The sequence below is a fragment of the Haliaeetus albicilla genome, chromosome 3 (assembly GCF_947461875.1).
Source record: "Haliaeetus albicilla chromosome 3, bHalAlb1.1, whole genome shotgun sequence".
In the NCBI taxonomy this organism is placed as follows: Eukaryota; Metazoa; Chordata; class Aves; order Accipitriformes; family Accipitridae; genus Haliaeetus; species Haliaeetus albicilla.
Genome location: NC_091485.1, coordinates 45,743,484 through 45,753,372, shown reverse-complemented (window position 1 = coordinate 45,753,372; position 9,889 = coordinate 45,743,484). Strand labels below are relative to the sequence as shown.

The window sequence follows — 9,889 nt, the reverse complement described above, 5'->3', positions numbered from 1 at the left end:
TGCTAGATCAAAAACGTACAGACTTGGGCTCTCCAAAACTCCTCTAAGAATTTTGCTGAAAGAAAGTGTTAAAATCTTTGTGCCTGCATCTGAGTCGATTCTGCCTGCTGAACCAAGAGCACTTCCAATAGGCTTCAGATATGTAGGGAGTCGTTCTTGGTACAAGTCACAATGCTCCAAACATTTCAAATATTTTTCTTAACTTAAAAACATTTGTGAAAGTAGCAATGTGTATATTAATGCCTGAAAGTCTATGAAAATAATTGAGTTATTTAAAATACTAAAAGAAGTATGTGCTTGCACTTGAAAGAAAGACTACTGAATTACTGATTTGCTAAGCACTGGCTCCTGCTTTTTATTAATGCACTAAATCAGCTTTGGACAGAGTAACTTTTTCTAAAAATTGAGAAAGAATGTTTTTTTCTCAAGTTATTCAAGTCATTCAGGGAATGAATTGTTTGTTTCTGGTCACTGGGTTTTAGTATGAGCAAATCCCATCCTCTTGCACTTCTAATATTCATTGTTTGTATGGAAAAAAGTATTTTCTGCTTTTTCATTTCCCAGTGAACGATCAGTTCACTAGCTACAGGCAATGTTTCTTCCTTTAGATTGCAAAATATGCTTTGATAAATTTACTCTACCCTATGTGAATCCTGATTATCCAATTTATTTTTTTTTTCTAGCTTCAAAAATGCTTTTGTGCAATTTTCATAGATATGGTTGAGTAAAAATCGTGAGGAAGAATCTAAGTCATATAATAAATGCATTAACCACTTTTTTCCTAAGTAAAAATTAAGAACATGAAGAAATATGAAGTATCATGAACAAAGTCAATTAATTGCTGAATTGAATGTTTATAGAACATCTTGATTAGTAAAAAGCAGTGATCTTTCTTTGTTAAAGTTACATTTAGTAGCAAACCATTGTGTTTTAGTAAGTATCACAAGTGAGAAAGCAGTTTTTCTTCAGAAGGAGCATAAATGGAAAACTAAGATTAAAACAGATCATTTGAACTAGGGTTTACTCCTTGTCTTTGAGCCCATCCTGCCTGGTACATTACTGTTATACATTCAGGGATGCTCAGGACAACAGACATTCCTCATGGGAAGCAGCTAGGTTCCAAAGTGTTAACTGAAATAAAAGCAAAAGTGAGCAAACTCATAGAATTTTCTAAATACTAGCTCAGCTATTGCCAAAAAAGCAAAAAAGCACTACTTGCCACTGAACTAGAATTTCAGCATTTTAAAAGAATCGTGTTTTAATCTAGCTCACACACCATAGTTAAAACATTATTTCAGTTGGTTTGCTTGTTTGTCTTGCAGGGCTTATACTTGTTAATAAACCTCAGAGCAGGGTATGCCAATACTCAGATGACCATGGTTGAACTGGAATCTCCTGAAATCCCCAAATCTATTTTACATTGTTACAGAAATGACAGTCTTCGAATTAAAAACTACTTAAAATTGTCTCCAAGAAGTGAGAATAAAAAGAAGCTAATTCTTTATTTGGGAAATGCCATTCAGCTACCATTAACTCCCAAGCTGTGTGCTTAACGGGTCTCCTGCAGCTTTGTCAGGTTGCATTTTTGTTGAAAGCAGATGGTGATTAAACTACATAGCAAAGAAAGAACCTTCCTTTGATCTTTGTAAATGAATGTATACATACAAACTATGCATTTTCATACAGCTGCATACTGTATCTTGAATCAGTTCAACGCCAACCTTTTCCCCTAGGTTAGCAACTCCCAAACTTCAGGGGCTGCAGGTGCTCCATGTCCTTCAGCATATATTTGTCTCCTGTCTTGTTTCTGCTCTCCAAAAACCCGAGGCGTGGAACAGCAGAGTGCTGAGCTGCAGGGCCCCAGGAGCAGGGTTGCTGGGGGCCTGTGGCCAAGGCAGGGACCTGGCACGCTCCAGGGGACCAGTTAGGACTCCCGGGCCCAGTGTGGCCAAGCAGAGGGACATGTGGTACCTGTGCTCGCTCAGCCAGAGCTGCTGCTGCTCTGGCACCGCTTGCACTTTGGCTCAGCATCTTGCACGCTCAGGCAGCGGAGCGGGACCAGCAGCTGCTCTCTCACACAGGGTCAGCAGGAGTTTGCAGCAAGACTAGCACAAGCAATGCCAAGGAGGAGGCCACTGCAAACTGGGCTTGCCACCATGATCCTCCCCCTCGGGAGAGCCTTTTCAGCCACCCTACCAGCCCAGTTTCGTTCTTACCACCACTTCTCCACGGTGCTCTGCAGTACGCCACTTGGGAGGCATGGACAGCTCCTTAGGAGCTGCGGTCTCACGTCTGAGACCTGCTGCCCCAGATGATACATTGCTCAAAACTCTCAATCCTTCATCCTAATCATTGACTGGACTTCAGGGCTGGGGTGTGTAAGAGACGAAGGATCAGGCCTTGTTTTTAGTGTACCGTCTGTTGGAAGGGAGTAGGAAAGATGAAAAACAGATGTCTTGCTCTTGTAGCTGGTGTAATTAAATGAAGGAAAAAGGTATTGCGTGTAACCTTCTTACACAAATTTTGGGTTGTTGCTGTAATACATTTCAGCCCAGCCTGGTCAATGAATGAAGTGTGTTTCTAACAGTTTATCCTACAGGAAGAAAGACCAAAAAAATAGAAGTATTAAGAATATCCTTGCTTTAGAGTAAAGCAAGCCTGGACTCAACAACAAAGGAAGATTTTGTTTATATGCAAACTATTCAAATATTTGATACCAGTATGAAGGCAGTAGTATTCTTAGCTATCCAGAGATGTGCACTCATCTAGGTTATGTTTAATTGAAAAATATTTTTGCAGTATGTATTTGTATTTGATGGGCTAAGGCCTTTAATTTTGTATTCTTTACAAGAATTAGTGTTGAAATTATGTTTTCCCATTTATTGAGCTACCTGTCCATGCTAGTTGTCCATTTGCATAAAGAATATTTCCACTACTTCAGAGGTTTTGGGGTTGTTTTTTTTTAAACACTGTCCTTTTGAAAAAATGCAGTGCTTTTTGTATGTTGCTTAATAGAAAAACATATTCCTTACCAGGGCCCCTACAACGTGATTCACAGAACGCAATGACTTGAAAAAAGTGCTTGAGGGCAGGTCTTCAATGGTTATCAGCTGCCATATCTCCCATAGCTGTGACCATTTATATCGGTGGAGGACCTGCCCCCAGGAGGGTTACGCAGAGGTAGCTGTAGGGATGCTCAGTGTGGTACAGGAGGCTCCCTGGAGCTGGCAGATCTCCGTTACCAGGATGTGGCCTATTACAGCAACAGAAAGACACTACTGCATTTCTCTGCAATCTGCAACTGTCCCATGGGCCTGGTGTAGCTCCAGCTGCAGTCCCTCAAATCAAAGCTCTTGACTGCAACCATCAGTCCTTTGCTGTCACTTACTATCACAAAGTTAACTTTTTAAAATGAGGAAGAGCTTCCAATTCTGGCACTAATGGAAATACTGAATACTTTTAGTATATATATATATATATATATATATTTGGAAAGAATTTGAAAAAAGTTTTGTCTTTTTTTATACAACTTTTAGCCAAATAGAAGTATTCTGATTATTACTTCTGTGGATACCTGTCCACCTGTAAATAATCTCATATTCAGGTACATGAACCTGAAGAAAAAAATAATAAAGACTGTTCACCAGCTATGCGCTTTGCTAGCTGTTGGTTCCTTTGTACATAAGAGGTAACTGTTTAAATGTTGGTTGGGGTTTTTTTTTTATTTAATTGTTGTTCCTCTAAAGAAAGAAGAAGAAAAAAGCTTTTGACTTTGTTTTCTCTTTTCTGAGTTAATACAAAGATTTTCTAACTTTTTACTGCAGAAATGGATAAATACCTGGTGCTATGTGAATTTGAGTCAAACTGGCCATAGCAGACACACCAGTTAGAATGCACTTTTCCTGTGGCACACAATGTATTTTCTCAGAAGGGACTTTCAAAGGACCATCAGATGTTTACATTTCTTCTTGTTGCCCCAAATAGTTTTGAATATTGAAATAACTCCCAAAAATAGAGAAAGTCATGATCCATTACTGATGTGACGAATCCTTACATTTAGGTATTGACGACAGGTTTGTACAAATACCATTTTAGAGATAGTTGAAATATTGGGCTTTCATACTTTGTAATGCTTTGATGTGACAATAAATATGCTGTTGCTATCTAGTCTAACCTCATTGTAGACCTGTAACTTCCTGTTTATGGTTATGTCATGAATTGCACTGGCTTGAATTGAGCCAAATACTGACTGTTCTGCTGAAATATTCCGACTGTTATGATGTCCACAAAACATTAATTAAATGCACTTGTATCTGACTGCCGTGGAGTATGTCAAATTATTCATGTAATAAAACCCTTGTGTATAACTTTTGCCATTTGTGTATGTGAACTTTAGTTCTCTTACAACCATGAATGTCAGAGCATCAACCAAAGACCACCTTGAGTCAGTGGTAGCCTTTGCATCGACTTCATTACAAGCAGGACTGATTCCTTCCCTTCGATCTGAAAGCAGATATTTAGATACCATAACATGAGCTAAGACACACAGGACAGGAATGCGGCCCTTGAATTTTGTTTTGGCCCTGTGAATTTTAAGTGCAGCCTTTAGCTAGTGACTGTGGTTCCCACTTCCAGACTCATGCTATAAAACTGGCCTTCCTGATGCATTAAGCTAGCAACTCTTTTCCTGTCCTGCTCTTGCCAGGCAGTGGAGGAGTAGCCTCCCTGTGCACAACCAGGAGCACTCCTGATGATAGGCAAAGCTTCATTTGAACAGGATATGCATTTCTCATGGTAAAGCTAATGAAGCTACTTCTTTAAACTTGCAAGTTGGAGAGACATTCCTGAAACAGGAAGTAGTTTCTTAAAAAGAAAAAAAGTATAAACTAGTACCATTTCTGCCCAAGTTCTCAACTCCGCTTCTAGCTTTATTAGGTTGTATATAGATTTTCCTTTCGCTAATGCATTCCTACCCACTGCTGCAAAGCCAACTCCAATATAAATAGCAAGGCTATTAAATTTAATGAGTGGTTTAATCACTCTTCTTCTCTTCGCATTTTCCTTCCTTCAAGCAACACCTCCTCACCACACACACACTCGGTCATCCATCTGCAGTAAAGAAGATCTCTAATCTGTTCTCTAAGCCAGAGGCAAAACAGCTCAGGCAAAGAGACCCTGCCCTGCTGCCCAACAACATGTATCGTCACTCACAGTCGGGCTTGTCCAAACGGTCCCTTCCTGAATGTGCGTGTAATCCAGCGGATACCAGGCACTGGTGGAGTGAGTGGTGCAACTTGTAGCTTCTGTTGGAGGAGTCTGTTGTCTTCATAGCCCCACTCCTGCCAGGCAAAGCTGTCTGACTTGTATCATTAGAGTAGGTAATCCCACAGCTGATTCCTCTAGGTATAAAAAGAAAGGGATTTGAAGTCATATAATTAGCCAGGAAGCGTTTTAGTGGTATTTCAGATTAAATTCCACTAATTAAATGCTACTTTAAGAGAGAATAATCTCTGCTGTAATTGATATTTCTGATGACAGGCAGATGGACCATTACAGTTCTCTTTATGCAAACAACATGTTTTCTACTTTTGTACATTAAAGAAAAGGGATTTTATTTTAGGCCAAAATTCAACACCCACAGTCACCCCTCTCCACTCCTGCACAGGCTTTGTCTCTTTTTGAGCCAGTTCTAAACAGTTTTAAGAAGTGACTACCTTAGGTGCGTTTGGTTTAGAAATATTTCACACCCTCATGTACTTTAGAAAATTTTGAGACAGAATGACTCTTTCTCTGCCTGCATCAATAACTTCCTCTAACCTCATTTCTTTTAGCTAAAATAATGCACTAAATTCAAATGTGGGCTTCAAATACTCTTAGCTGCAAGAAAACAAGTTTTGTTGAAATGTCCTGTGCATTTTGTACTTCAAATGCTGCCATCGTCTTATTTTATGCCACTACCTTTGAGACCTGTTCTCCAAATGTGGCGTTACAGAATCATTATGTTATAATCTTACTTCTTCTGTGAGGTCCTACTGGGAACCTGCTGCACCAAAAGCAACTTTTTAGCAATGAAAATACCACTTAGAGAACAATAACATTATTTTGGTGCCCTTAATTGGATGTATTATTTTCTAGTTTATTTGCTTAAACTGCCAACTTTTTTATCCCTTTCCCACCCACTCTTTTTTATGATGCCAAGAAAAATATTTAGGTTATAAAAATTGTCATATTGGTTTGGAGACTAAGCTACATTTCTCTTTTTGGCTAACAAAATAAAACCCAAACATTATTCTAAGAAAGATTTATGTTCTAAATTTAGCTTTGGGGAGGAGAAAGAGAGAGAAAGAATTTGCATTTTCCTGAATTATATTTTCCTGCTTTATAACCAGATGATGCAACCATGAACAGATGCAGCTTTTTTTTTTTTTTTTTCTTTTACAATTTTGGGGGAAGAAGAGTTTTCAACCATTTGTTTCAATGCAAGGCAAACGACAAGCAAATTTCTCATTACTCTTTGTCTCAGTTTTGCTTTGTGGTCACTATAATACAGTGTCTTGCTCTGAAAGAAAACAAGACTTCATTGATTTTTTGCCAGGTTGTAAAAACAAAACAAAACAAAACTTATGGATGGGGAGACAGGAAGGAACCACTACCAAAGACTGGGTTAAATGACCAAGCTTGGTTTTAACTAACCTTATGGCACAGCTCCAAGTGTCTTGATTTGAGATTTGACTCTGCAGATCACTGGTCCACCAAACTTTAACTGCAGTATTTCTCAGTAATACGTGAACATTCCCTTTTGGCTAAAAGCAGACTTACCCCTCCTTCCCAGAGTTTTTAACTGTTACCTTTGCAGGCTTTTTAGTTTTCCTTCATAATACTATAAGCAGCATTTTATATATTATAACATATAAAATATATGTATAAAATATATATATTTGTGTGTGTGTGTGTGTATATATATGGTTCAGAGACGCTTTTCACAAAATTAGTTTTCAAAATGAGAACATGCAGAAAAAGGGCAAATAACTAGAAAACAGTCCTTTTTAGGAGCGATTACATTAAAAATATGTGCAAGCTAAAATTGTATTACATACAACTGTCGCTGAAAGCAACTCGGTGCTCACCAGTTTTCTTGAAACAGGTGGGAACTACACATTCTCGATAGCGGAAAGTTTTTTTAAGACCATTCATTGGAGGTGCAACCTTATCCAGTGCTGTCCTCTTGTGGTAAGCAACGAATCTGCAGTGGCCAAAAATTGGCAAAAGTCAATACCACGGCAAGGTTGGAGAAATAGGAGTAAGCTGGCCCTCCAGACCCAGGCTGGGAAATCGTAGAACACAAAGAGCACATCCCTGAGGGCAAACACACCCACCTTTAAATTTGCATTTTTAACTCTTGAGCACACAAAATCCTACATCTTTCTTACACAATACTGAAACATGGCAAATCTATCAGGTAAAACCAGTTCTTAAATTTGAGAAGGATTTATCTAAATTCTTCACAAAACTTTTGGAACAGCTCTAGCTGGGAAGCAGGAGAGTAACAGAAATCTCATCACAGATCCTTGAAGATCAGAGCTGTATTTGTATCATTTTATCACAAATATTGAACTACCTTGTTGTGTACAAGGCATGGAGCATCCCTCTCTCATTACTTGTGGTTGAGTGCATTTGACTAATTAATCTACGGAAGTCCAAGTCTCCTGTCTCTCTTCTGATCTCTTTCTTGTTGCCCTGTTTCCTACCAGCATGCTATAACCAGCCACAGTGAGGCATATATGCTCTACATCTCCATTATTCACTCCTCTAAGCACTTGTCCATATCACTCAAATCACTTTACCCTTTCTACTTAGGCACCAGAGGATCAGAAAAATGAGTCAAAAAGTGGAAACCCAAATATTTTTAATAACATCCCTCAATGGTGAGCCCATTTAAGGTCACAGGAAGCAGACACTACTAGCTCTGCCAAGAGTGAACTGTCAGAGCCTGTGGGCTGTGACAAGGAGGACAAGATTAATCACATTCTTACCCCACTGTGAGGTCCACCTGCACTAGGCATGCTTTCATTTTGTTACACTTATACCTGTCCCACTAGATCTGTTTCCCACTCCCCGGGATACACCTTGCCCACTCTCCAGCCTATGCAGGGCATCCCCTTCCCTCAGAGCAGCAAGGCTCTCACTAACAATACTCATACAAGCACTAAACAAAAAGGGTCCACTGAGTCCTACCTCAGAAGAGGGAACAAATTCATTCCTGCAGCCTTGCTCTTTTAGCGCTGTCAGAAAAAGCTCTACATACAAAGGAGGCCTTCCCAGTGCAGCCTCAGAAATAGGAGCGCGCCAAGGATGCCTTCACCTTCCCACACAGCTGGAACTGCTACTCCAACACAAACACGAGAGTCCAGGAGCTGAAGTGCCTGTGCTTTAAAGTCTCCCCCCCCTCACAGTGAGCAGAGAGCAAGCCACCCCCACAAATCAGTGCCAGGCATGCTTTTTAGTCCTTTTTAGGCCATCAACACACCTTCTAGCCACCTTAGAGCAGAAACTGGCTCTTTGTTTTCACTCCTCTTTATTTTTCCCCTCTTCTGTTCCTTGCAGGTTCCTTGCTCTGGTGTATATTAGTATCACCGCTGTTATTTCCCATCATGCCTGAGCCATGACTTTTGTAGAGTGGTGACTCACGTAACCAAGTTTAGCCTGAGCTTTTAAGCTAGGAGTGACCAGGCTTTCTGAAGTGCTGTAGTGTGGAGGTTTCTGTTAGGCAGCTCAAATGATGTCCTCTTTAGAAAGGGCTGGTTCCTTCCTTCTGGTCACAGACCTCTTGACCTGTGAAACTAAACAGGATACAGAGTAAGGGATGGAAGGAGGAAGGAAAATGTTTTTTACTTCTGCAGCTTTGGTAAAAAACAGAAATTTCCCAAAATACCTGCAAAATCCCACTCCCAGGCTGCTTCTTTCTTGGCTTCTCTTTTCTTTAAATGTTTACATTTTCTCCCACAATGGTGGTCAGGAGTTTTGGCATTTCAGGCTGAACTTACTCCATGTGGAGTATCACCCTGCTTGGGGTGATTTTCAGAGCTCCTCCCTCTGCCAGCTCTGATGCTTCCCAAAGTCAGCAGCAAAATGAGAAGTACAGTCTCTCACTGAAGATGTTTCGTATTTAGAAGCAGCACTTGATAAAGATGTATCCTGCACTGCACTGCTACAAGACATGTGGAGGGAGGCAGACCTGGTGTAGTGTCAGGGCAGGGGAACTAAAAAGCTATCAGAGGAGAGCAAGATGAAAGTGGAAGGGAAATGAAGTAAGTGGGTGATAAAATAATTCTGTTATATAGGGAGAAAGCCAGAAGGATCAAAAGATCTCTTTTATTTGCATTTTATCCTAATTTCTGTTTCTTGCAGTTTCCTTCCTCTGCTGTATATTATTATCACCTCTATTATAAAACTTTCTGGTTGCTTGCAATTATCCCCCCTTTAATCTCATGCTAGGCTCTTCCCCTTTGATCCAGCACAGTACACGCCTTCTTGCCATATGACTGATTGTGTGACTGCTGCATATATATGTAAAAACGTATATTTTTTTTTCAACCTAATTTCCCCATTGTGTCTCCAGTTTCAGTCTATAAAGTCTAGGCAAAACTGTCCCCTTCACAAAATCCTTTCTACTTACCTCAGTTAGGGTGGATTCAGCTCCCAGTAAAAATGTTACAAACAGAAAGCTCCTTCTAACATCTTTGTTTTATTTTTGCACGTAAGTTACAGTTATAATTTTATACAATAAAAGAACACAAGCTACAGAGAGGGACATCTAATTATGCCCTTCATTGCAAGGCTAAGCTGAGTTCAATGAGAAGAGACAAACCTGTTACTGGCAGACCCTTGA

At 39.8% G+C, this 9,889-nt stretch overlaps 1 long non-coding RNA gene across 1 annotated transcript; it reads right to left on the bottom strand.

Annotated features, from left to right (window-relative positions):
• Positions 1 to 433: 433 nt before the first annotated feature.
• On the bottom strand, positions 434 to 8,667 carry LOC138684783 (uncharacterized). The gene is made up of 4 exons (XR_011324067.1): positions 8,528 to 8,667; positions 5,212 to 5,399; positions 3,033 to 3,253; positions 434 to 2,593 (listed from the first exon to the last, which is right to left on the bottom strand). It is a non-coding gene; the product is annotated as an uncharacterized lncRNA (long non-coding RNA).
• Positions 8,668 to 9,889: the final 1,222 nt, after the last annotated feature.